This window comes from Microcaecilia unicolor, chromosome 7 (genome assembly GCF_901765095.1).
Source record: "Microcaecilia unicolor chromosome 7, aMicUni1.1, whole genome shotgun sequence".
Lineage (NCBI taxonomy): Eukaryota > Metazoa > Chordata > Amphibia > Gymnophiona > Siphonopidae > Microcaecilia > Microcaecilia unicolor.
This window is the reverse complement of record NC_044037.1, coordinates 159830605-159856681: the sequence shown is the minus strand read 5'-3', so window position 1 is coordinate 159856681 and position 26077 is coordinate 159830605. Positions and strand designations below refer to the sequence as shown.

The following is a 26077-nucleotide window of genomic DNA, read 5'->3' as shown; positions in this document are numbered from 1 at the left end:
GGGACGTCCATTCCAAATTCCACAGCCCACGAAGGTGCTGACGACGGATGCATCTCGCCTGAGATGGGGAGCTCATGTCGATGGGCTTCACACCCAGGGTCTGTGGTCCCTCCAGGAAAAGGATCTGCAGATCAACCTCCTGGAGCTCCAAGCGATCTGGAACGCACTGAAGGCTTTCAGAGATCGGCTGTCCTGCCAAATTATCCAAATTCGGACAGACAATCAGGTTGCAATGTATTACACCAACAGGGGGGCACCGGATCTCGCCCCCTGTGTCAGGAAACCATCGGGATGTGGCGTTGGGCTTGCCAGTTCAGCATGCTTCTCCAAGCCACATACCTGGCAGGTGTAAACAACAGTCTGGCCGACAGTCTGAGCAGAGTCATGCAACCGCACGAGTGGTCGCTTCATTCGAGAGTGGTACGCAAGATCTTCCGAGAGTGGGGCACCCCCTCGGTGGACCTTTTCGCCTCTCAGACCAACCACAAGCTGCCTCTGTTCTGTTCCAGACTTCAGGCACACGGCAGACTAGCGTCGGATGCCTTTCTCCTTCATTGGGGGACCGGCCTCCTGTATGCTTATCCTCCCATACCTTTGGTGGGGAAGACCTTACTGAAGCTCAAGCAAGACCGCGGCACCATGATTCTGATAGCGCCCTTTTGGCCCTGTCAGATCTGGTTCCCTCTTCTTCTGGAGTTGTCCTCAGAAGAACCGTGGAGATTGGAGTGTTTTCCGACTCTCATTTCGCAGAACGGCGGAGCGTTGCTACACCCCAACCTCCAGTCTCTGGCTCTCACGGCCTGGATGTTGAGGGCGTAGACTTCACTGCGTTGGGTCTGTCTGAGGGTGTCTCCCGGGTCTTGCTTGCCTCTAGGAAGGATTCCACTAAAAAGAGTTACTTTTTCAAGTGGAGGAGGTTTGTCGTTTGGTGTGAGAGCAAGGCCCTAGAACCTCGTTCTTGCCTTGCACAGAACCTGCTTGAATACCTTCTGCACTTATCAGAGTCTGGCCTCAAGACCAACTCAGTAAGGAATCACCTTAGTGCGATTAGTGCTTACCATTATCGTGTGGAAGGTAAAGCCATCTCTGGAGAGCCTTTAGTCGTTCGATTCATGAGAGGCTTGCTTTTGTCAAAGCCCCCTATCAAGCCTCCTGCAGTGTCATGGGATCTCAACGTCGTCCTCACCCAGCTGATGAAACCTCCTTTTGAGCCACTGAATATCTGCCATCTGAAGTACTTGACCTGGAAGGTCATTTTTTTGGTGGCAGTTACTTCAGCTCGTAGGGTCAGTGAGCTTCAAGCCCTGGTAGCTCATGCTCCGTATACCAAATTTCATTACAACAGAGTAGTGCTCCGCACCCACCCAAAGTTCCTGCCAAAGGTGGTGTCGGAGTTCCATCTTAACCAGTCAATTGTCTTGCCAACATTCTTTCCCAGACCGCATACCCGCCCTGCTGAACGTCAGTTGCACACATTGGACTGCAAGAGAGCATTGGCCTTCTATTTGGAGCGGACACAGCCCCACAGACAGTTCGCCCAATTGTTTGTTTCTTTCGACCCTAACAGGCTAGGGTCGCTGTCGGGAAACGCACCATCTCCAATTGGCTAGCAGATTGCATTTCCTTCACTTATGCCCAGGCTGGGCTGACTCTAGAGGGCCATGTCACGGCTCATAATGTCAGAGCCATGGCAGCGTCGGTGGCTCACTTGAAGTCAGCCACTATTGAAGAGATTTGCAAGGCTGCGACGTGGTCATCTGTCCACACATTCACATCACATTACTGCCTCCAGCAGGATACCCGACGCGACAGTCGGTTCGGGCAGTCGGTGCTGCAGAATCTGTTTGGGGTGTAAATCCAACTCCACCCTCCAGGACCCGAATTTATTCTGGTCAGGCTGCACTCTCAGTTAGTTGTTCTTCGTAGGTCAATTTTCTGTTGTACCCTCGCCATTGCGAGGTTCAATTGACCTGGGTTCTTGTTTTGAGTGAGCCTGAGAGCTAGGGATACCCCAGTCGTGAGAACAAGCAGCCTGCTAGTCCTCGGAGAAAGTGAATGATACATACCTGTAGTAGGTGTTCTCCGAGGACAGCAGGCTGATTGTTCTCACCTACCCTCCCTCCTCCCCTTTGGAGTTGCGTTTCATCATTTTTGCTTGTCATTCAACTGGCGGGAACGGTCACGCACGGGCGGGAAGACGGCCGCGCATGCGCGGTGGGCGTGCCGTGTGTGCGGACCGCCCGCGAAGCTTCTTCCGGTTGGTGGGGGCTGCCGCGGACGTCACCCAGTCGTGAGAACAATCAGCCTGCTGTCCTCGGAGAACACCTGCTACAGGTATGTATCATTCACTATATCTCAAGACAAGGTATTAACCACCAGCCTGTAGTACTCATATTATTGATTTGCAAAAGGCACACAAACAGTTGTTTAAAAAAAACGATCCTCCACTCAGCTTTTTCATATATGGATCAGTTACTCATGCAGTGTTCTTCTCAAAACTATAACAGAATCCTCAACAGTAGCAAGACGTATCCAAGCTGAACATCTGATTGCATCAGCACTTAAGTCAGCTTGACACAGTGCTATTTCGCCACTATGGCGTCTTCAGAAGTTGAATATCTGCACATTAAATAACATGATCTCACTCATGTTTATGTGCAGATATTCAACTACTGAAGATGCCATATTGGAGAAACAGAGCACTTTGTCAAGCTGACTTAAGTGTTGATGCAATCAGATATTCAGCTTGGATTCTTCTTGCTACTGTTGAGGATTCTGTTATAGTTTTGAGAAAAACACTGCATGAGTGTTCCATATATGAAGAAGTTGAGTGGAGGATCGCAACTGTGTGCACATATTTTTTGGAGTTTATCTTTGGAATGTTTAGAAGACATTTCCATTTTATAAGATCACATTGCATATTTGAGTACATTTTTCATTTGACTGTGGGGACCTATGGAAGATTCATGGACATGATTTTTTTTCTTTTTAACAGATAAGTATTGTATAGTTATGAAATATTTATAGTGGATACTGTGGTTGTTTATTGTGTGTGATTTGTGAGAATATATTCTTTTATTGCTGGGATAGTTAGAAAAGTTTGAGTGCTTTAAGTATTAAAAGCTTTTCTAAAATTTGATTAGAGTGAATATATTTTAGACTAATGATTCTCATTATTTTTTCATTAGTATTTTTTGGGTGAACTTTATATTTTTATGTTACCCAGTTTTTGTTTGAGAAAACTCCTTAGAAAGCCATGGGATTTGCTTTTTCTCAGCTGTCCTGATACCTATATCAGTTCACCAGCTACAATAGCTGCAAATGCAATAAAACATTCCTATGTAAGCTTGACTTTGGACAAGTTTGTAATAGGAACCTTAGATGCACTATTGCCTTTCAGAACTTAAGGACTCTGGTCTGTAGTCGCTGGAAGTCCAGAAAATTTTAAAAAGATGATTTTAACTGCTATTTGATGGGTCAAGCCACTGGGCATTACTGTCATCACATGGCATCCTGCCCCTCCAGCTGGGCAATAGTACTACTTCTACACCTTAATTTAATTTAAATGGCCATTAACTGGTTAAATTGCTTGTTCAGGGATATCCACTAATTTTCAGCAGCACTTAATCAGTTATCACCAAAGAAAATTAGAAATTAGAGGCTAAGTGAAAACCAGTTATTTGGGGGCATTCTGGGGGCAGAGCCAGTAGTTGGCCCCTTAAGTGTCGATAGCACTTAACCAGCCAGGGTAACCACATAAGTAGGACCACATAAAACTTTTAATTGATATTTGATTTTTTTTCTGATCTTCAGTTTATATTTGTATACTTCATAAGTATGAATAAAGTATATGCAGTAAACCATAGCCGCTTAAGGTCTGAATATCAGCTCAGCATAAACTGGATATTCAATGCAGAAGTCTTGACATGACCTGGCATTGAATATCTAGGAATAACACCAGTGGCGGTCAGCAAAATGCTTGCCAATGCCAGCTGAATATTGACACCTAAGTGTATAGGATAGCGCCTATGTGCAGTTAGACACACAAGTATAAATTGGTGCCAATTTGCACCAAATATCGGCACGTAAGGGCTTTTATTGGTACTTAAGGTTACTTTGTGCGTAATTTAACAAGTTACATGCGTAACTGGCACTTTTCTATAAATTGTGCGTGCAAACTTATGGGCACACAGCTTTATAGAATAATAGCATAGCACAGCAATTATGTTTTTATATTTTAATCAAATGAAAACCAGTGAAGAAACTCACATTTCAAGGAGGAAAAAGATCTCATCAAACTGTAGCAATCAATATCAAAAGGATACACCGCTCTTTTTTTAGCGGTTCTTCTGCCCACAGTACAACAAGTAAGGACCCGGGACCAACCCTAGACAACGATTGCTGACAGTAATCATAGATCAATAACCTCCTGAAAATGTTTTCTTAATTAAAAAAAAATTAAATGGCACCTTATAAGCAGTATTCATTAAACTACATCACTTCAAGTGCTAACAATAATGCACAAAGAGTACCGAAAAGTAAAACTTATCTGAGTAGTGCAGCGTTTGTGTAGTGGCTCCACCCCAGCAGAATAGCTCAAAGCAGTGCGGTCCCAATGGACCCGTTTCGCGTCAGCTTCATCAGGAAACTACACTCGTGGCCATGCTCATTTGGAGGGTAGTCGTTCCACTATCAGACTGTTTTTCAGGAGGTTTTTGGTCTATGATTACTTGTTGTACTATGGGCAAAAGAAACGCTAAAAAAAAGGACAGTGTATCCTTTTGGTATTGATTGCCGCAGTTTGATGAGATCTTTTTTCCTCCGTGAAATGTGAGTTTCTTCACTGGTTTTGATTTGAGTGGTTTCATAGTATTCTCAGTGAAGTGGATCTGAGTTTGGTTCATGTTTTTATATTTTAGGCATGACCATGCAAACTAACCATAGAGCAGTTTTAAATGCTTGTGCCTAGACTGATTAAAAAAAATAAATAACAAATACGGAATAAAAAAGTGAAAGCAGTAGGCCCGAACTGTTTGATGTTTGATTAGAAGGGAATTTCATGACTGGTTGTACGTATTGAATATTTGATGTTGACAAAAGTGTACACTGTTTTCAATAAAAACCGTTGAAACATAAAAATAAATAACAAATAATGATAGTGTTATACAGTTTACTCATGTACTTGTATGCTCCACCTAAACTTCACCTATGCTCCCACCTTTTAACTATGCGCCGGTTTATAGAATAGTGTGTAGCTGAATATGGGCATTTATGTCCTTACATGCACACAGAAGCATGTATATATGCCAGTGTTGTTGTCATTTATGTGTATTCTTGGTGCCTCAAAATAGGTGCATTGTTCTAGAATTATCCTCTGTATGGCTTCCTTCCCCAAATCTGCATCTTCTTCAGTGTGGAAAAAGTGGATACCATAAACCGAGGCCTCAAAACCTACCTCCTTGAGTCTCCAGCATTACTATAGTGAACTGGCACCCCGTAATCAGAAAGATGCCAGCATGCCTAAAAAGATGGTCACCCCCAATTGGGTGTGTCTCTTAATATTTACACATATTGAGGGCAATTCTATGACAGGATGCCTACAAATAAGTGCTTGGAGGGGACCTAGTACAAGTATATAGGTGCAACAAAGGTAGGTGTCAGCCACAGAGCTGGTATATGTGTAAGCACCTAATTTGATACACTTAGGGGGGAAATTCTATATATGGCGCCTTAAAAATCAGTGCCATAAAGCCACACGGTTAGTGTGATTCTATAAACTATGCCTAAAGTTAGGCATAGTTTATAGAATACGCTCATGCGTAATTCTTGTGCCTGAAATTTAGGCGCACCCATTTAGGCCGCCTAAAATTAGGCAAAGAGGGGCATAATCGAATGGCGCCGGCCATCTTCGGGGCCGGCTGCGCAAAGGGGCAGAGCCAACCATATTTTTGAAAAAGATGGCCGGCCATCTTTTCTTTCGATAATACGGTTGGGGCCGGCTAAATCTCAACATTTAGGTCAAATGTTGAGATTGCCGGGTTTAGAGATGGCCGGCTTCGGTTTTCGGCCATAATGGAAACTGGGCCCGGCCATCTCAAACCCGGCGAAATGCAAGGTATTTGGTCATGGGAGGAGCCAGCATTTGTAGTGCACTGGTCATGCCAGGACACCAACCGGGCACCCTAGGGGGCACTTCTAAAAATTAAAAAAAAAATAGCTCCCAGGTGCATAGCTCCCTTACCTTTTTTTTTTTTTTTTTGTTACATTTCTACCCCGCGCTTTCCCACTCATGGCAGGCTCAATGCGGCTTACATGGGGCAATGGAGGGTTAAATGACTTGCCCAGAGTCACAAGGAGTGTGCTGAGCCCCCCACCCCCCCTAAAACCCACTCCCCACAACTGTACACCACTACCATAGCCCTAAGGGGTGAAGGGGGGCACCTACATATGGGTACAGTGGGTTTGGGGGGGGGGGTTGGAGGGCTCCCATTTACCACCACAAGTGTAACAGGTAGGGGGGGAAGGGCCTGGGTCCACCTGCCTGAAGTGCACTGCACCCACAAAAAACTGCTCCAGGTACCTGCATACTGCTGTCAGGGAGCTGGGTATGACATTTCAGGCTGGCATAGAGGCTGGCAAAAAAATGAAAAAAAAATTTTGGGGGGGTGGGAGGGGGGGTTAGTGACCACTGGGGGAGTAAGAGGAGGTCATCCCCGATTCCCTCCGGTGGTCATCTGGTCAATTGGGGCACTTTTTTGAGGCTTGGTCGTAAAAATAAATGGACCAAGTGAAGCCGGTGAAATATTTGTCAGAGCCGGCCATCTTTTTTCTGTTATCAGGCGAAGCCGGCCATCTCATAACTACTCCCCCATCCCGCCCCGTCCTGCCTTCTATACCCTGCTGAAACGCCCCCTTGAAGTTTGGCCGGCTCCGCAACGGAAAGCAGTTGGCGCCGGCCAAAATCGGCTTTCAATTATATCGATTTGGCCAGCTTCAGGAGATGGCCGGCCATCTCCCGATTTGTGTCGGAAGATGGCTGGCGATCTCTTTCGAAAATAAGCTGGTTAAATACCTGTGCCTGTTAGGTGTGGATTGGGTGCATTCTATAATAGTGTGCATAGTTTTTTTGAAATGCCTACAACCCGTCCGTAGCCATTCCCCCTTTTCAACTGTGCATATTAGAATTTACGCACACCACGTTATAGACTACGCCTAGAAATTTATGCGTGTAAATTCTAATTAAAGCCAATTAGTGCCGCTGGTTAAGTACCAATTATCGATGCTGATTAGCTTGTTAATCAATTAAGTTATGCAAACTAACTATTTGGTCTTGTGGCCAAATTAGTGCACACAACTTAAGGCGCCATATTTATTTATTTATTTATTACATTTGTATCCCGCGCTTTCCCACTCAAAGCAGGCTCAATGCAGCTTACACAGTAATAGGAATACAGAATATTGTTAGAGAGGTTAAAAGTTAAGAATATCAGAATAATAGAAGAGATGATTAGGTACCATAATAAAAGAAGAGATGATTGGGGAGTAAGGTGGGAAATATAATCTGGGTCAATGTCGTTATCATATGGGTATGTGTTAGGTAGATGGGTTCATAAAATTAGTCTGGGTCATTTGGATAGGCTTGCTTGAATAAATGGATTTTTAGTGCTTTACGGAAGGGTAGGTAGTCACAGATTGAACGGATAGAACTGGGGAGGGCATTCCAGAGTTGGCTGCCTAGGAAGGAGAAGTTGGATCCATAATAGTAACATATAGTAACATAGTAGATGACGGCAGAAAAAGACCTACACGGTCCATCCAGTCTGCTGAGGTGGAAGGAGGTGTTTCAGAGAGTTCTGCAGACTTCCAGTGGGAGGAGAGTGAGGCCTAACTCCCTCCCCAAGGATGTGGAGGGCCTCTGGGGAGCGTTCCCCAGGACAGGCCCAGGCCATGGGGCCTCTTGGGCTCAGGGACCAGAGGGTCAGGAAAAGCGGTCTCCTCCCTTGCAGTGCCGCAGGGAGGAGGGAAAGGAGCCCTGTGGATAGAAGAGGGCCAGACTCCAAGGGAGGAAGCCGGACTGGTACCCCCCTCGCGGCCGCACGACGTCCAGCAGGTGAGGGGGAGAGAGAGCTGGCGGAGACCCTAGAGAAGAGCTGGTCTGAGAAGGAAAGAGTGGTAATGGAGATCTGTCAAGAGGCCCTGCCGGAGGTGGAGGAGGAAAGCAGTGAGGATAGTGACGATCTAGAGGAGGAAGAGCTTGTGGACTACTGCCAGGATCCAGAGGACCCGGCCAGTGGCATAATTAAAGTGGTGAAGAGAATTAAAAGTACGGAGAAGGAGGTGGTGGACCTGGGGAAGCGAGTCAAAATGGCAAAAGCCCTGAGCAGGCTGGCCCCAGCAGAGCATCGCAAAACCTATATGAAAGAGGAAACCAGGCTGCTTAGGCTTCTCCAGAGAAAAGAACAGCTGCTGAGGGCCCTGAGGAAAGGCCCTGGAAATCCTCTGAGAGAACTCTATATCAACAGAGACAGGATGGCCTCGGGGGGACAGGCCCCGTCAGCCTCGGTACAGTGGAAGCAACAAACAGAGCAGGAAGGAATCAGCCCAGGCTTTGGACCCCAGAACATTGAAGCATCAGGGGAGCTGCCAGGAACTAGCACCCAAAATACATTGAAATTCATGCAATACCTTGCTAGTCAGTCAGGGCCTCTGCAGGCAGCTTCTGGAGTAAGCAGGACTGAAGGTGGGGCTGTGGAAGCCTCATTGAGAGCACCTGAGTGTGGGAGAACAGAACAGGAAAAAAACTTAAACACTAAGACTTTTCACATTGTTGAAACAGAGGCTGCAATTTCAGGAGAGAAACCTTTTTCCACAGAAGTGGTGGTGGAAGTTGAAACAGAGAACTTACCTGGAGAAGAGGAGGTTGTCCTGTTCCCATTGCCTGTAGTAAAAGCAGACGGCAAGGAAAAAATGCCTGGGAGGCCTCACCCACAAAGCTCTGAGGAGCAGGATGTTCCAGCCAATCAGCCTGCAGCAGGGCTAAGGACTGAAAGTGGAGATGTTCCTGCAGGGAGCTGCCTCTTAAAGGAGAATGCAGGAAGAAAGGCAGGTGAAGACAAGGAGTGGTTTTCCATAGAGAAAGCACAGGAGGCCACACAGTGTTCCCCACATAAAGGTTCAGAATGGCAAGGAACTGCGCTGCCGGGTGGCGGGATGCCATGCCCGCCCAGCACATTGGAGCAGGAGGCGCCAGCCAATCGGGCTGGAGGAGCAGGGATGGCCGCAGAGGAGAATGCTACAGCGCAGGAGGATTCCCCATGTTTGGGAGAGCGAGTGGTGCTGGTGTGCGGGAAGCCACTCTTACTTTGCAAAACGGCAGAGCAGGAAGTCCCAACGAAGCAGGACGCCAGAGGGGAGACCAGTTCCCAGGAAAACAGCGGGCCCGCACAGGGAAAGCTGGAGCAGCACGTTGCAAGGAGGGACCCAGCACAGAGAGCAGGTTCCGGGGGGGAAGGAGGGGGGGAGGAGCGGGAGGTGTTTGCCTTGCAGTGTGCGCCAGAAGGAAACTTGACTGGTACCTTTGACTTTGCAGTTGGCCAGGCTGCAGGGGTGCGAGCCAGGGGGGAGTGTTCGGGCCGGGAGGGGAGGGTTGGCTCGGTGGGCGGGGGAGGGGGTCAGGGGCATTGGGAGGGGAACAAGTATTTAGGGGAACCTGCTCTCACTGTCTCTAGCGAACGTTTGGAAGGGGACAATGGCAGGTTTTTTGCTGCAGGGGAAATGGTACAGAAGCACACTGTGAAGGCAGGGGATGTGCAAAGTCTGCTGACAGAAGGGAGAGAAGGGAGGGAGGCTGAGAGGGGAGGCAAGAGAGAGAGGGGGGGTACGGCGCAGCAGGAGCAGGGGGGTCTCAGTGCAGGAGATGGAGGAGGGGGACGGTGGGGGGGTGCTCCATCCTTTGCGGCGGTAGTAGGTGGGAGGGGCGGGCGCAGGGGGAATGGGGGGGCAGGAAGCATTGGGGAAGGATGGGGGGGAGGGTGGGGGGGCCAGGTTCCCAAAAGGAGGAATGTGATTCAGTTAAGGTGGGTGGGGGAGGGGGGGATGCCAAGTAGGGATGAGGCCCTGAAGTTGGTCTTGGGTTTAGGATTTCTCCCAGAGGACCTCTATGCCTGTATCCACCCGGTGAATATCCCAGAGTATGATGTTAGTTTTCTGACCCAGCGAGGCATGGAGGTCTTCTGGGAGAAATACGAGGGGGTAAGGGGGAAAGGGGATTGGAGAAACTTTAGGGCCGTACCGATCAGCAGACCTGACCTGGTGCAGGTAACCCTGCTGGTCCGAAATGAATCCATTTCAGGGGCGGACCTGGCCTTCTGGCTACAGCGGTACGCAGAATTGCGTACCCCCTTGTCCAAACTCCCTGACCCCAGTAGGGTGTGGGCGGGAGGATGGTGTGCGCAGGTTAGGCTGAAGCAGGCAGGACACGTGACCCAGCACATTCCCTCCGCGGCGTTCATTGGCAGGGATCGGATCCTCTGCTTTTACAAGGGGCAGCCGCGGCAATGTCACAAGTGCGGGTCATTCAGACATTTTAGTATGTCGTGCCCAGTACGGCAGTGTGGGAAGTGCGGGTCTAAGGAGCATCCTACGGAGTCTTGTGCATCTATCCGGTGTAATTTGTGTGGGGGTCTGGGGCATGCATTCAGAGCTTGCCCTTGGGCCTCCCATAACGGGGGAGAGGAGGACATGGGAGGGGGCGGTCCAGTTCAGAGGGAGAGGGGGGGAGTGAATGTAGGGCAAGATCAGGTTCCCGGGGTGGGGGGGAAAGGAGCTGCGGAGGGACAGGGAGTGGGAGGTGGGGAAGGGTTGGGGGAAGGGCGGAAGCGGCAGGACGGGGCAGATGAGGGTTGGACGCGGGTGTCAAAAAAACAACGGAAGGTGACGGGGGTACGGGAGGAAGGGGGAGGGGAGGCAGGAATGGGGATAGAAGTAGAGAACAGATTTAGGGGATTGGAAGATGAGGGAGGGGGTGACGAACTGGCAGGAGAGGAAGGAGAGGATGGGATGAGCCGGCAGGATGGGTTGGAAAGCATGGCAGACGCTGGAAAGGGAACAGCGGGTAAAAGGAAGAAGAAGAAGAGGGAGAAGGTTTTGAGGGACGAAGAGGAGGAAATGGTAGTGGAGGAGGTCGGGGAGGAGGGGGGCAGATTGGGGGGGGGCTGAAGGGAGGGTGGGGGAGAAAAGGAGGGTAGGACAGGAGGCAGGGATGAAGGCAAGAGAGGAGAGGGAGGATGGGCTGGAGGCAGGATTGATGGAGGGGGTCGAAGAAGGGGCAGAAGGGGCGGGAGAGGAGGCAGGGGGGGGAGGGTCAGTGGACGACTCCCAAGAAGGGAGGGAGGTGGGCGAAGAAAAGAGGAAGAAGGGGAGGAAGAAAGTAAGGAAAGGGGGGGGGCTTTTTGAGCTAGGGGTCCGGGACTGGGCGGACGAGGAAGGGGAGGGTGAAGGGGAAGGGATCCCTGGAGGTAGTATGGAGCAGAGGGAAGGTAGCCAGGAGGGCGGGGGGTATGGAACGGCACAATGATGGCTGGACTGCTGTTAACATTCGCCACACTTAATGTGGCTAGTGTCGCCTCCCAGAGGGCGAGATGCTTGGCGTTCGATGGCCTCTCTGCCGTGGCGGTGGACTGTTTTCTTCTGCAGGAGACCAGGCTGCGAACGCTGGAGGAGGTTCGGCGGGCAAAGCAGGCCTGGAGATGGGGGCCCTCTATTTGGGGTCTGGCAGGGGAACGGTATGGGGGGATAGGCATCCTCTTCAAAACATTTAAAGTAGAGATCCAGAGGGTGGTGGAGCTGGGAATTGGGAGGTGTCTGGTGTTAGATGTGAGATTGCGGGGGGTGGCTTTGCGGGTGATTAACATCTACGGGCCGCAAAGCAAACGGGGAAGGGCAGCACTGTTTGGGAAAATTCGGCCGTACCTTTACACCTCACGGCAGCTAGTTTGGGGGGGGGATTTTAACACAGTCCTGAGGAAGGAGGATAGGGGGAGGAGGGCGGCGCAAGTAGGTTACGATGGGGTACGGCTAGCAGGGATCATGAAGGGAGCGGGATTGGTGGACGCGCACATAGAGTTTGGTGGTGGGACGCAGGGTTTCACTTTTGCCCGGGGCAATTGTAGAAGTAGAATCGACCGGTTTTTAGTTCGGGGAGGGGCGTGTGGGAAGGCACCAAGGGTGGTAGAGGTTGATTTCTCAGACCACAAGATGGTGCTGGTCGAGCTGGGGGGAGGGGGGATTCACGGATTGGGGAAAGGATTGTGGCGTTTAAATCAGAAATGGTTGAGGGAGGGGGTGTTGTACCAGGAGTATCTGGAGTTTCTGGCAGACCAGGTATCCATTCAGGGTGTCTTCCCTTCCCTAGGGGACTGGTGGGAAGTTTTGAAACACCGCACCAGGGGGTTCTTTCTCCGTCAGGCGAGGAGGCAGGGGAGGGAGGTCACCCGGCTAGGAACTGCTCTGAGGAAGCGAAGGGACAATTTGATTTCCAGGGGAGGGAAGAGGGAGGACATTGAGGCCTTGCAGCAGGAGGTGGAACGGGTACAATACAATCGGTACTCTTCCCTCGTCTATGAGCGGGACTTCGGGAAGCTGCTCAGCCCGAACCCTTATGACTGCTGTAAGGAAAGAAGGGAGAGGAGGGTGGTAGAGGGGTTAAGGGATGAGGGGGGGATGCTCCAGCAGTCTAGGGAAGGTATCTTGCAGGTGGTGGGGACCCACTTTGGGCGGGCCTTTTTGGACCAACGGTTGGGGGAGGAGGCCATGGCGAGGTACATTGAGGAAACCCCAGGGGTGGGTAAGGGGGGGCCTCATCTTCGGGCCTTGCTGCGGCCGTGGACGCTGCGGGAGGTACAGGAGGCCATTGGGGCCTTGCGGCGCAGGACGGCGCCGGGGCCAGACGGACTCCCGGCAGAGTTCTACCAGCAGTTTAGGGATCAGTTGGCGCCAGTCTTGTTGGCAATCTGGGAGGCGGCACGAACAGGGGGATCCTTGCCTGAGTCGATGGGGGCATCAGCTTTGGTCCTTCTTGGCAAAGGCAAGGACCCCCAGGATGTGGCAAATTGGCGGCCGATTGCACTTCTGAACACCGACCGGAAGATCTTCGCTCACATGCTCCTTGCCCGCATGAGGAAGATCTCCGGGGAAGTGCTGGCAGCCCCGCAGGGGTGTGGGGTCCCGGGAAGGGGGGTGCTAGAGGCAGTGGCCTGGGTGAGGGAGGGCCTGGAACGTAGTCGGGTGGGAGAGGGCAGGCTGGTCGTGGCCTTGGACCAGGACAAGGCTTTCGACCGAGTGCAGTGGGGTTTTTTATGGAAGGTCCTAGACCACTATGGATTCCCGGGGGAATGGATCGCGCAACTTCAGTTATTGTATGCGGGGGGCGCGATTCTTTCCCCTGGTGAATGGATGGAGGGGGGCGGAGGTGGGGATCTCGGCGGGGGTGCGGCAGGGGTGCCCGTTGAGCCCCCTGCTGTACGCTTTCGCCATTGATCCCCTGGTGAGGAGGCTGGAAGGGGGGGGGGGAGGACGGGCTCAGAGGAGTGGAAGTAGGCAAAGGGAATGTGTTGCGAGTCATCGCCTATGCGGACGATATCACCGTCTGGGTGGCGGATCGCAGGGAGGGGAGGAGGCTGCAGGAGACCCTTGCAGCATACTCCCAGGCTTCGGGGTCTCGGGTAAACCTGGGCAAGAGCACCAGCTTGTGGGTGGGGCCAGAGGGACGGCGGTTTAATTTAGGTGGAGGGTTCCCGGATGGGATAGAGAAAATGAGGGTTTTGGGAGTGTATTTTGGGGGAGGGGATTACGGGCGGGAAAATTGGGAACAAAGGATAGCGGAGGCGAGGGAGAAGGTGGACCGCTGGAAGGGGTGGCGGATGCCCATGGAGGACCGGGTCCGGTTGCTGAAGAGCCAGGTGGTCCCCATGTTCCTGTTCCTGAGCTACATCTGTCTCCTGCCGGAACGCTGTTTCACGGCAATTTACAGCGTGTTCTTTCAACTCCTGTGGGGGAACAGGATGAACCCAGTTCGACGTAATTTCACTTACCGGTCGCGGGAGGAAGGGGGGGTGGGAATGGTAAACCCAGTCTTGCTATTCTCCTCCCTCTTCATCCAGTTTAACCTGGGGCGGGCGGGGGGTCTGAATGCCCCAGGATGGGTACACAGTGTTGTCCAGTGGTGGGAGGGATTTTGGGGTCCTTGGTTGGGGGGAGGTAGGGTGGGACGGTTGCGGAAAGGGTTCCCGGAGGGGGTAGGCTACTATAAATCTTTGGTAAAGCTGGTTCGGCTGTGGGACATTACATGGGAGGAAGTTAGGGCAGGACAGAGGGAGATCTGGGTGGAGCGGGTTCGCTCCCAACGCTTCTCCTCTCCCCTGGCTCTTAGGGATGCTCCGGAGCCCGTGCTGAGGCAGGGCCTGCGGTTTATTTCATCCAAACGCATCCCACACAAGTACAGGGACATTGCTTGGCTGTCCCTACATGGCAGGTTGTATGTTAGGGCAAACCTTCGGTGTAGGAACCAGCAGGACCGAGACTGCCCGAGGGGGGAGTGTGCTGGCCGGCTGGAGACCATGGACCACTTCCTGAAGGAGTGTCCATTCTCCATAGCGGTTTGCCGGAGAGTGGCTGCCTTGCTGGCCATCCCCAGCTTCACGTCCTACACCTATGCGGACTGGGTGTATGGGAGGCAGGGGGAGACGGGGCGGCTAGAGCCAGGTACCGCCTTTCTAATCTCAGTTATCATCAGATACTGCCTATGGATGGCTCGCTGCGGGGTGTCCCTGGGCCAGGAGTGCAGGTCTGCTGAGCAGGTCTCCTGGGACGTTGTCCGAGCTGTCCAGGAAGTGGCCCGATGGGAACGGGTGGAGGTGGGGGTAAAGACCTTTGGGGTTTGGTGGAAGCATGTACGCTTGAAGTTGAGTTGAATGTTTGGGGGGGGTTGGGGGGGACGGTTTTTTGTGTAAAATTTGCATTTTTGTATAAAAGTATAGAGGGGCTGGCTTTATAACTGCACAGTGTAATGTATTGAAATTTGATTTTCCGCTTTCATTTAATAAAGGAATTCTCCAGTCTGCCCAACAAGACAAACTCATATGTGCTACTTTTTGTGTATATCTTACATTGATTTCTAACTGTCATTTTCAGGGCACAGACTGTACAAGTCTGCCCAGCACTTTCCCCGCCTCCCAACCACCAGCCCCGCCCCCCACCACCGGCTCTGCCACCCAATCTCGGCTAAGCTCCTGAGGATCCATTTCTTCTGAACAGGATTCCTTTATGTTTATCCCACGCATGTTTGAATTCTGTTACCGTTTTCCTCTCCACCACCTCCCGCGGGAGGGCATTCCAAGCATCCACCACTCTCTCTGTGAAAAAATACTTCCTGACATTTTTTTTGAGTCTGCCCCCCTTCAATCTCATTTCATGCCCTCTAGTTCTGCCGCCTTCCCATCTCCGGAAAAGGTTTGTTTGCAGATTAATACCTTTCAAGTATTTGAACGTCTGTATCATATCACCCCTGTTTCTCCTTTCCTCCAGGGTATACATGTTCAGGTCAGCAAGTCTCTTCTCATACGTCTTGTAACGCAAATCCCATACCATCCTCGTAGCTTTTCTTTGCACCGCTTCAATTCTTTTTACATCCTTAGCAAGATACGGCCTCCAAAACTGAACACAATACTCCAGGTGGGGCCTCACCAACGATTTGTACAGGGGCATTAACACCTCTTTTCTTCTGCTGGTCACTCCCCTCTCTATTCAGCCTAGCAACCTTCTACTTATGGCCACCACCTTGTCACACTGTTTCGTCGCCTTCAGATTCTCAGATACTATCACCCCAAGATCCCTTTACTCCTTTCCAATTGGGGTAATGCAGGTTGAGATAATTTCGCGAAGATTCAGACATGTTTCTGATAGGAAGGTCAATCAGATTGAGCATATATCCCGGAGATTCACTATGGATAATCTTGTGGATTAATTTGTGGACTTTGAAGTTGATTCGCTCTTTTATAGGGAGCCAGTGAAGTTTAGCACGTAGAGGGGTTACGCATTCAAAACGTGATTTGCCAAAAACGAGTCTCGCTGCTGTCAAATTTGGGGGTTAATTTATAGGATTATATAAGCTTTGCATGTAAGTATGAGTCTGTCCATGCTGCCCCAAAACGTATAACCCCTTAAAAATATGTAAAGCACATTTACAGTATAGCTCTTAGGTGACATTTTGGCAGTTACGTACATATGTGCCTTTATTCTAAATATGTATGTGCGTAAGTGTTAGCACTTATGTAATACAACACAAGTGACAGGTCCAAGCACCTGATGCAACACTAAAGTTGGCCCCTTAGCTTATTGATTTGGAACATGCCACCCACATCATCAGCCAAATCTGCATTATACACACATGCTCCAACAACAAGCTAGGAGAAGTGAAAAAGCAATTCTATAATCTAGGCACCCAAAATTACACATCCATTGTGCCTGTAAATGTCTAGAGTATGTTCATTCGAAGGATCCAAGAGTGAAGAAGTGTTGGGGTCTTCTTGGCCAAGATCTCTTTCTCCCTGGAGACAAAACCCCCTCTGCTGGATCCTGCAGTGCAGCAAAGCTAGTCAGTTGTTGTTGGTTTATCACAGGACGATAATATGTTCAGCCCTCGAGCATCAGTGGAGGATGTGCTAGCTGAGAATGGAGAATGTTGCTCCAGAAGTTTTCCAATGGGTATGGCTGCAGGTGGCAGTCTGCAAGAGCTAGGAGATTCCCATCGGGTTGTCTCTCAGTTGCTGGAGGAGAAATCTGGTTTGGAAGCGTGGACGACTGCATCAGGACCTGCTTGCAAAGACCATGCAAGCTTACCCTTGAATCTGTATGGTCAGCTACTGCTGATTTGCTCAAGGCTTTTTTTCAAGCAGAATCCCATATTAAATGTAGAACTGCAGAAGGTCCAAGATCAAGTAGTGTCCAGCATTGACCCTATCAGTTCTCTTGAATTGAATTTTCTAAGCAGCAAGACACTTACCTGTGTAAGTGCTATTCTGCAGATACCTGCTGAACTTACATAGCACGCAAGTTACATACATCCCTGCTGCATGTAGGCACTACACAATGCTAGCTCTTTGACTAGTGTAACTGCAGGTGCCTAAATGTTAGGAATGCCAATACCAAGTCACAATAGTATTCTATAACAGAACATGAGTGCAGTCTCTTTTGTTTACACTTTCTGTAACCGGGTGGGTTATATATATATATAATATATAATATATTATTATTTTTTTTTTTTTTTTGCCTGGAATCTGGGGGAGGCTCCGGGCTTCCAGCGATTGTTGGTGGCCAGTGCTGTGGCTCCAGAAGCAGTGGTCATGATCCTAGAATATCAGACGTGGAATTAGAGTACATACCTGCAAAGCACATAATACCTCTCTTCTGAGTATCTCCATGTTAGCATGCCTAACATGTGTGCCTGTATCTAGGGACCTACACTTTGTGTGTGCCTATGCCTGGGCATCTACACTCTTGGCACGCCTATTCTGACATCAGACGCCATCACTTTATAATCAGGAACTTCTCACTATGTCCTTGCTTCAGCTACAACCTTCCTGGTGTCTGGTGCGTTTATCTTGTTGCTTTTCTGCCTGACCTGACTACTGCCTGGACCTGACCTCTGCTGGATCGCTGCCTGACCTGACTACTGCCTGGTCCTGACCTCTGCTGGATTGCTGCCTGACCTGGCTACTGCCTGGTCCTGACCTCTGCTGGATTGCTGCCTGACCTGGCTACTGCCTGGACCTGACCACTGCCGGATCGCTGCCTGACCTGACTACTGCCTGGACCTGACCACTGCCGGATCGCTGCCTGACCTGACTACTGCCTGGACCTGACCACTGCTGGATCACTGCCTGACCTAACTACTGCCTGGACCCAACTACTGCTGGATCGCCGCCTGCCTTGACCACTGCCTGGTACCGACTTCTGTTCTGCTCTGTCTTTGCCTCCTTCTGTCTGAGCCGAGTCCTCTTTTCACCCAACTTCATAAGACCTGTTGGCCACCTGAACCCAGGGGCTCAACCGCAGGGGAACAGTGGTTGCCACAGGTGAAGCATTGGGTTTCTGACTGCTGGTCCGTGGATCAGCACAAGGGCTCACTTCTACTGCTGACATAGTGATAGTGGTTCTGGGCTTCCTGCGTGGAGTTGCACTGTCTGCGGCTTGCCCCAATGCTCTGAGCTTTGGATTTGGTTTTTTTTGAGTGTGCATCGCTTGGGCATGTATGTGGGGTGGTGCAGAATGTAATTAGAGTGAACAGAAGTTTGGATAGAGATTTGTGATGGAAATCAGTAAATATCTTTAAATGTGTGTTTAAATTTATGAAAAATGCACTGTATGTGTAGTTTGATGGCACTAATGATTGTAAGATATTTTGATCAAATTGTATAGAACTTTTATAGGGTTTTTTCTAAAAATTTAACTTTTCTATTCTTTTCTATGGAAAGTTATTTTCCAAAATGGAGATTGTGGAAAAAATGCTAATTAGGGTCCATGAGGCCAAGACCTTGTATCCTGAAACCTTATTGGCTGGCAGAGGTCAGCTGGTGAGTCAGAGACCCAGTCTCCCTTGGCAACAGCTTGCCAGGAAGTGGAGGAGGGGCTGAAGACACTGAAGAGGGAAGATGTGGGTGTAGAACTCTGACTGCATGACAGGATTTCTGAGACAGAAAGTATGTGAAAGTAAGTTTTTCTGCAAGTGTTTAAGTACTGAGTGCAGATGAAGTAAGAAAGAGGTGAAAGGTGTTGGATTTGAGCAGAGAAAAAAAAGTTCTAAAACTGATTTTTTTTGTGTGTGTGAGCTGTTTAAGTATATGAAAGGGTTGAGCACCGAATCACAGAATGCAGGTGAAGTAAGCTGGAGGAGAAAGGTGTTGGATTTGAACACAGAAAAAAAAGAACTAACACTGATTTTTTTTTTGTTTGTGTGCTGTTTAAAAGTTTTGCAGTTAAAGACTGTGGTGGAGAGACCATGTACATGATTGTGTAAAATAAATTTGTGCAAGTAAGACTAATCCCAGTTAAGCCACTAGGAAAACTGGTCTCTAAAGTTTAAGTTTAAGGTTGGGCTTGCAGCATGTGTGTTCTGCATGGTCTGCTGGAGTGCTAGTGTGGAAGACTGCGTGATTTTGGAGAGACTAAGTTGCTGTGGGCAGTGTGACTACTGGATCCAATGAAGAGTGCCCTTCCTTAGGGAACTCAGTAAAAGAATAGAAAAATAATTTGAGGTTACACAATTATTGTTTATTTTGTTAGTTATAAAGCCACAGTTATCCCTGAATCCCAGCTAGTGCTGTTCCTGCTGTTAGGGAGGAAATCTTTTTTTGTTGATTTGATTTAAAGTGTGAGGCAGTAGGTTTCTGAACTGGAAGAGAAGAACCTGAGCTCCAACTTACAAGCAAGGAGAAGAAAGAAGAAGCTCCAAGAAAGACCAAAGATAAGTCTTCACTCCCATTCACAGCTAAAGAAAGGACACTGAAAGGTCATTGAGTTTTAATCTGACTTACCTGTTCTAGAGACTGAATCTGGGTGTTCACACCTGAAAGAAAAGTAATTCAAAAGAATTGATTCTTGAGACATACACTATGAAGGAAAGCAGATAAGATACTTTGGCTGATACTTATCTGATGGTCTCACTGTTGTTCTTAAGCTATACTACTGCACCGTTATTAGTTTAAATGTCTGTCTATGCAACAAAAGAACTTAATGTGTTAACACCACATTTTCAATACCCCAAATTGGGTTTAAATAAAAAAACTAGTAACTTGTAATCCATCTGTCTGGTTACTGGGTCTTAAAATCCTTTTAGTTTTCTTTCCTCTCAGTGGTCTAGGACTTTGGAGGCGAGGTTAGTTTAATTGTCTCCGAGCTCACAGGTGAACTGCAGCTTGAGGTATTCGGCCAGGGGTAATAGTAGAGCTCGCAGGGCCTTCTGATACAAGGAAGCTACATTTCATTCCAGTGGGCAGGACATAGAGCCTCAAACATTGCTAAGGAGAAAACAGTTCTAAATTCAACCTCAAAATCTGAACTACAACATCCTGGTAATTTATGCCTCAGTTGTTCCAAAATGATGTGTTTGGCTGCCATAAATCACAAGGCCTGCTCTATTCTCTACCTCAAACCTTCAGCATTCGATCCATCAAAAAACTGCCTGCAAGATTCCCCCACCCAAATGACTTAGAGCAGGGCTTCCCAAACTATGGGTCATAACCCCAAATGGGGTTGCAAAACCCTTGTTTGGGGACATGAACAGAGCAGGCCCTCCATTAAGACTTCATTGGCTTGTGTTTTTTTTTTTGGGGGGGGGGGGGAATGCCACCTGCTTTCTGTGACCACATGAGTGGCTTCACAGCCACAGAAAGATTGGTAAGTGATGACTTCGAGAAAAAAGTAAAACCCACAACATGAGACTACCCATTTAGAATAATTCAAACCCTTCATTAAAATTATATTCAGCCACCATCTTATCGTACCTTCCTTGCATGCCAGCCCTAGGTTTGTAAAAAAGACAGTCACTTTATGAAATCGTGTAGTGTAAGTCACTCATCATTAGTGCAAGGGATCTGTGCAACAAGTCCCAGGTCTTGGAAAATTCAAGATCCACAGGAAACCAAGAACCAGTTCCAGTTCACACCAGGAGTTAAATTCCTGAAGAGTAACCACTTCTGAGAGAGAAAATCAGCAATACAGTTATTTACAATCCAGCACAAATTTCTCATTAAAGCATTTGGCTAATTGCCTATTTATTACATCAACCACTCCTCAATTATTGCACCATAGTACTATGCCCTTGTTTCTCAGTTTTTGCTGCCAAATCACCAAAGCCATCACAATCAAGAAGAGCTCAAAAAAACTTGACAGTCTGTGTGTCTCCAGCTACTACCAGGCATGCTGACAGAATAACTCAAAGCTTAAGTATCCAGGAGCATCTGAAAAGGTATCAAATTCCTATTTTATCCTGTCACTGCTTGCCAGACTGTAATACTACTGAATTCCACTAGAAAGGAATCCCACGGCTTTGACAATGCTCACCGTCTTCGCTATACTCTACACTGGCTTCCCATTAAAGACCGTCTTACCTTCAAAATCTGTTCATTGACACACAAGATAATATATGGGGAAGCCCCTGACTATATGCTAGATTTGATTCATCTACCATCCAGAAATGTTTCAGTGACTACTCGATCCTTCCTCAGTTTACACTATCCAAGTTACAAGAATGTTAAATATAAATTAGTCTTTGCATCAACCTTCTCCTACATCAGCCCAAAATCCTGGAATGTTCTACCACGGCAGCTGAAAGAAACTGATGACCACCAGCACTTCAAGAAATCCTTAAAGATATTTTTATTCCAGAAAGCTTATCCAACTGCCAATACTGTCCTATCCTTCCTCATATCGACTGAACCCGCCTGACCACCGATTGTACCAACCTCGTCATGCACCCTTGTCTTATCCTCATGTTCCTACCCCTCCCTTTGATTTCTTGAAACTGTACCCACCCTGAATTGTATCCTTTTGTAATATTGTAAGCCACATTGAGCCCGCTCTTGTGGGATAATGTGAGGTATAAATGTACCAAAAGTAAAAAGTAAACCTTCTCTTATAGTGGAGATAAACCTAATGAAATGAGGGCCTTTTACCAACATCAGTTGTAGACACCAGTAAATGCCTGTTAAATGCCATTGAAATAGCTCAATAAGCAAATCAAACTACCAATTAACAAGTGCCTCGGCTTTGATGTCACCTTCTTGTGCTACCTATCTCGCAAAATAAACCACGGCAGTCAAGATATCATTGTAACTGTGTCCAGCTCGAAACCCAAAAATGTGGATACTGTTGTGGGGAGAAAGAAGACCGCAGAAGCAGAAGACTGTGGTTCACTACTTATTAGAGTCCAAACAGAAAACTAGTGCGATCAGCAAGGCACTTCAAATGACAACAGGACAACGGAGCTACAGTAGAAAGAAACTTTATTCTGATAATGCCTGACATGGCACCATGTTTTGGCCAAGTGCCTGCCTCAGGGGCCTAAAATAAAAAAATGTGAATAAATGAATAAAAACAATGATATGAAAGTACATGTATACATAAATATGAGCATGTAAAGATTTGTGTGTACATCTATATGATTAACAACGATTAATAATGAAAAATACATAAAGAATACATAAAAATAAAGGAGTGTCTGATTATAAAAACACAAAATATACATGTAATAAATGTGGCATATGAAATATAGCATACAACAGTATAACATAAAAAAGATAAAACTACCATATTATTATCAGAAAACATATACTTGTCATAAATGCCATAGTATAAATCATGATGAAAGTAAATAATACAAATATAGAAAGTATATGTACAAAAGTGTAAACATATTGATGTTATCATGAAGGGACAATAAAAATTGCAGAAACGCACCTTGAATATGAGTATATATGGACTTGCTGTCTGTAATAGGAGAAAACCAAACTGTCAGAAATCATCAACGAAATCAAGCTCAGCCTGAACATCATGGATTCATGGGCAAATACATTTCAACTAAGACTCAATAAAGAAAAAACTCATTGTCCCTCCTCTCATCCCAACACAGCATGGACATCCCCACAAGTATCAACACCCTTCCTATCTCAGACAGCTTGAAAATCTTCGGTGTCACAATGGACCGTTACTTAACACTAGAGAGCCAAGTGGCATCCACAACAAAGAAAATGTTCCACTCAATATGGAAACTCAAACGCGTAAAGCAATTCTTCCCGAGGGAAACATTTCACAACCTGATACAATCAATGGTACTAAGCCATTTAGATTACTGCAATGGAATTTATGCGGGATGTAAAGAACAAACCTTAAAGAAACTTCAGACCACTCAAAACACGGCAGCCAGACTTATATTTGGTAAAACGCGATTTGAAAGCACAAAACCCCTCCGCGAAAAACTACACTGTCTCCCAATCAAAGAACGCATCGCCTTCAAAATCTGCACCCTGGTTCACAAAATCATCTACGGAGAAGTCCTGAGTTACATGACAGACTTGATCGACTTACCAATTAGAAATACATCCAAATCAACACGATCTTATCTAAATCTGCACTACCCAAGCTGCAAAGGACTTAAATACAAAAACAACTTATGCATCTAGTTTTTCCTATATAAGCACAGAACTGTGGAACGCATTACCAAAAGCCTTGAAAACGACGTACGACCACCTAAACTTCCGGAAATCACGAAAAACCAACCTGTTTAAAAAGGCATACCCTACTGATCCAACTTAAATGCCTAATCTCTGCAACACAACCAAACTAAAGCACATAATGGATATAACACAACTCTTCTATTCTCCGATTCCCTAATGTGGCTGTGCCACATGAACTTGATCTTATTTGTTCACACCAGAGCCTGCAAAGGCCTCTCCGGTACTATGTAAGCCACATTGAGCCTACAAATAGGTGGGAAAATATGGGATACAAATGTAACAAATAAATAAAAGAGTATATGTAAGATAGAATATGGACAAATGAGTAGAGAAAAAAGTGCTGAGGAGATGAAAAAAAAGCCACAATAGCAAAAAAAGAGAGCGACGTAGAGATGTGCTGGAGAGAGGGAGAAAAAGTGCTGATCTGTGCATTGAAAACAAAATGCAGCAGCATGTGAGTGGCGCAGAGATGTGCTGGGGTAAGGAAGAAAAGGAGTGCTGATCCTGAGCAGAGAAACTTCGCAACAGCATGTGAAAGAAAACAAAAAAAACATAGGTGAGGAGAGAGATGCCAAGTGCAAAAAAAAGGGGATCCATGGAAAGAAAGAAAAAAGGTTACAAGCGGAGGAAAAAAGGTGTATAAAGAATTGCAGAAAGAGCGAAGAGATCTCTAAAAGGTACGCTGCAAAGAAAGATGTGGAAGCAGAACTGGACAAAGTGACTGGGTGTAAGAAAAGTATCCAGAGCACTAAAGGAGAACAGAGGAAGAGAGGACAATAAACCAGGGAGTACGTGGAGATGGTGAAAGAACAATACCTTGAAAAAGACGTTTTGTTTAGAAGAGTGGACAAGGAAGAATGCAAATGTAGGTGATCACTGTGAAACAGGATACACTGTGAAACCGGCAGCCAAACCTGGAATTAATTTAAAGGGAAAAACAAGACAGGAGGATGTAAACGTGAAGACTTGTGAGGTCAGTGATGACGTATGGAAAAGAGATAGCAGTGATGACATATGAGCAAGACTAAAGAAAAAACGAGTAGTACACATTCTTGGTAGAAAAAAGGAGAGGGAAAGGAAAGAAAATGCGATTAATCGGGAAAAGTATTGTAAACATTCTCTAGCTGTATCTATGAAGTGCAAAGGAGGAATAATCACAAATAAACAAAATTGTAAACATAAATGTGGGTGTGTATACATATAAAGAGAAAAAAGTTCTTCACTGAATCGCATATATATGTGTGCATATATATACACACATTTATATATATATATATATATATATATATATATATATATATATATATACACGTACACACGTATACGTGCATGTTGACTGTATTTGTGCCAGGATCCAAGTGCAGATTGTCCAGAAACTTCTTTTCCTAAGGTGTTCTTTTTAAACCTGTTTTAGCAGAGTGAATATAAAAGATATAACATTCTTTTACATTTACTGTCTTCATGGTGATCTCTCTGTGTCAGTGTGTCATGTAGGTGTGGTGCACTTTTATAAATCCATGAAACAGGAGAACACACTTCACTTAAAATATCTTCTAATTATGACAGTGATTGTTATGGTTGGTCTGTAGTTTAGTGGACCACCTCTGGAATACCTTTTATTTGAAACGATTTTTATTGATGATCAAATATATGAAACAAAATTAGTAAAGACACACAGTCAATACTCATAGTAACACAACATATGCCTTAACGTACATCTTAACTATATCATCAATTTTACAACATTTACCCCCCCCTTTTTTTATACTCTCTGTATCTGGAACCTCGTACTTCATGGTAAACACACTTGTGTTTGTAACTTTCCAGGTACTGGACCCCTGAACCAAACTCTTGCACAGTAAAGTAAATTCTGACCTTTAAATTCCAAACTTCTCAACTTTCTGGCTATAGGTGAGATACCTGATATTCTCTTTAATTTAATGCTTATTGCTTAATTAATTAATTTGCCCTGTGAAACCTTTTATTTATTTATTTCTTTTCCTGCCAAGCTCTGATAGAGAGGAGAGGCTGTTTTAAACTGCATAGCACTCAATTGAGGCTCTAAAGTTGCATTTTACATTGCTGAAACTGCTATAATTATTGGGAATATTTAGATTTATATCACAAAAAGGAAAGTTTTATATTCTAGGGCAATTTTGAAAGTTAAATCAATTGAAAATTCTTTGATCAGACTGTACCAATTCTGGTCCCCATCTAGAGAATTGCCTTGATAACAGCAGTTAGCTGACACACCCACCCACCCCAGGGTTTTCCACTCATTTATAGACAAACCAAACCTCATTACCTTTACTCAATCATACAAAGGCAGTCTTGCAGACTGTTAACCCAACATAGTACACCTGTTCATACCCATTTCAACCAATCAGGATGACTTTTATTCTCTGCAATAATTGTGGTGCTTTAGTTTCAAGGCCAATCATCTGGAGACTTAAAGCTTGTCTTATCTGTCTTCAGCTATCTAGTTTTAAACAAAAGCTCAGTAAAGTAATGCAAGAATTGGATACAATTAAAGCAGCTTCTAGGACTGCACAGAAAAATAGCTTCTCACCACTCCCTTAAAGAATAAAACCACATAAGAATAGATGGTTCACAGTAGGCTCAGGCAGACTTCATCATGTGACACAGAAGCATCCGCCCGCACAAGTGTTGCCACTAAAGAATTCTTTTGCTCCATTACAGCACTGTAATGCTCCTGAAAATAGAACTGAGGCAGAGGAAAAAGCAATAAAATTGGAACAAAAAGACATGAAGGTACCCAAAGTGAAAAG

At 46.8% G+C, this 26077-nt stretch overlaps 1 long non-coding RNA gene across 1 annotated transcript in view; it reads right to left on the bottom strand.

Annotated features, from left to right (window-relative positions):
• The window catches only part of LOC115474515, a 32630-nt gene extending 8447 nt beyond the window's left edge, over positions 1–24183 (bottom strand). The window contains exons 1-3 of the long non-coding RNA XR_003942868.1: positions 24105–24183; positions 22513–22542; positions 19590–19621 (exon numbers count right to left, since the gene is read on the bottom strand). This is a non-coding gene — a long non-coding RNA (uncharacterized LOC115474515). The remainder of the gene's footprint in view (positions 1–19589; positions 19622–22512; positions 22543–24104) is intronic.
• Positions 24184–26077: the final 1894 nt, after the last annotated feature.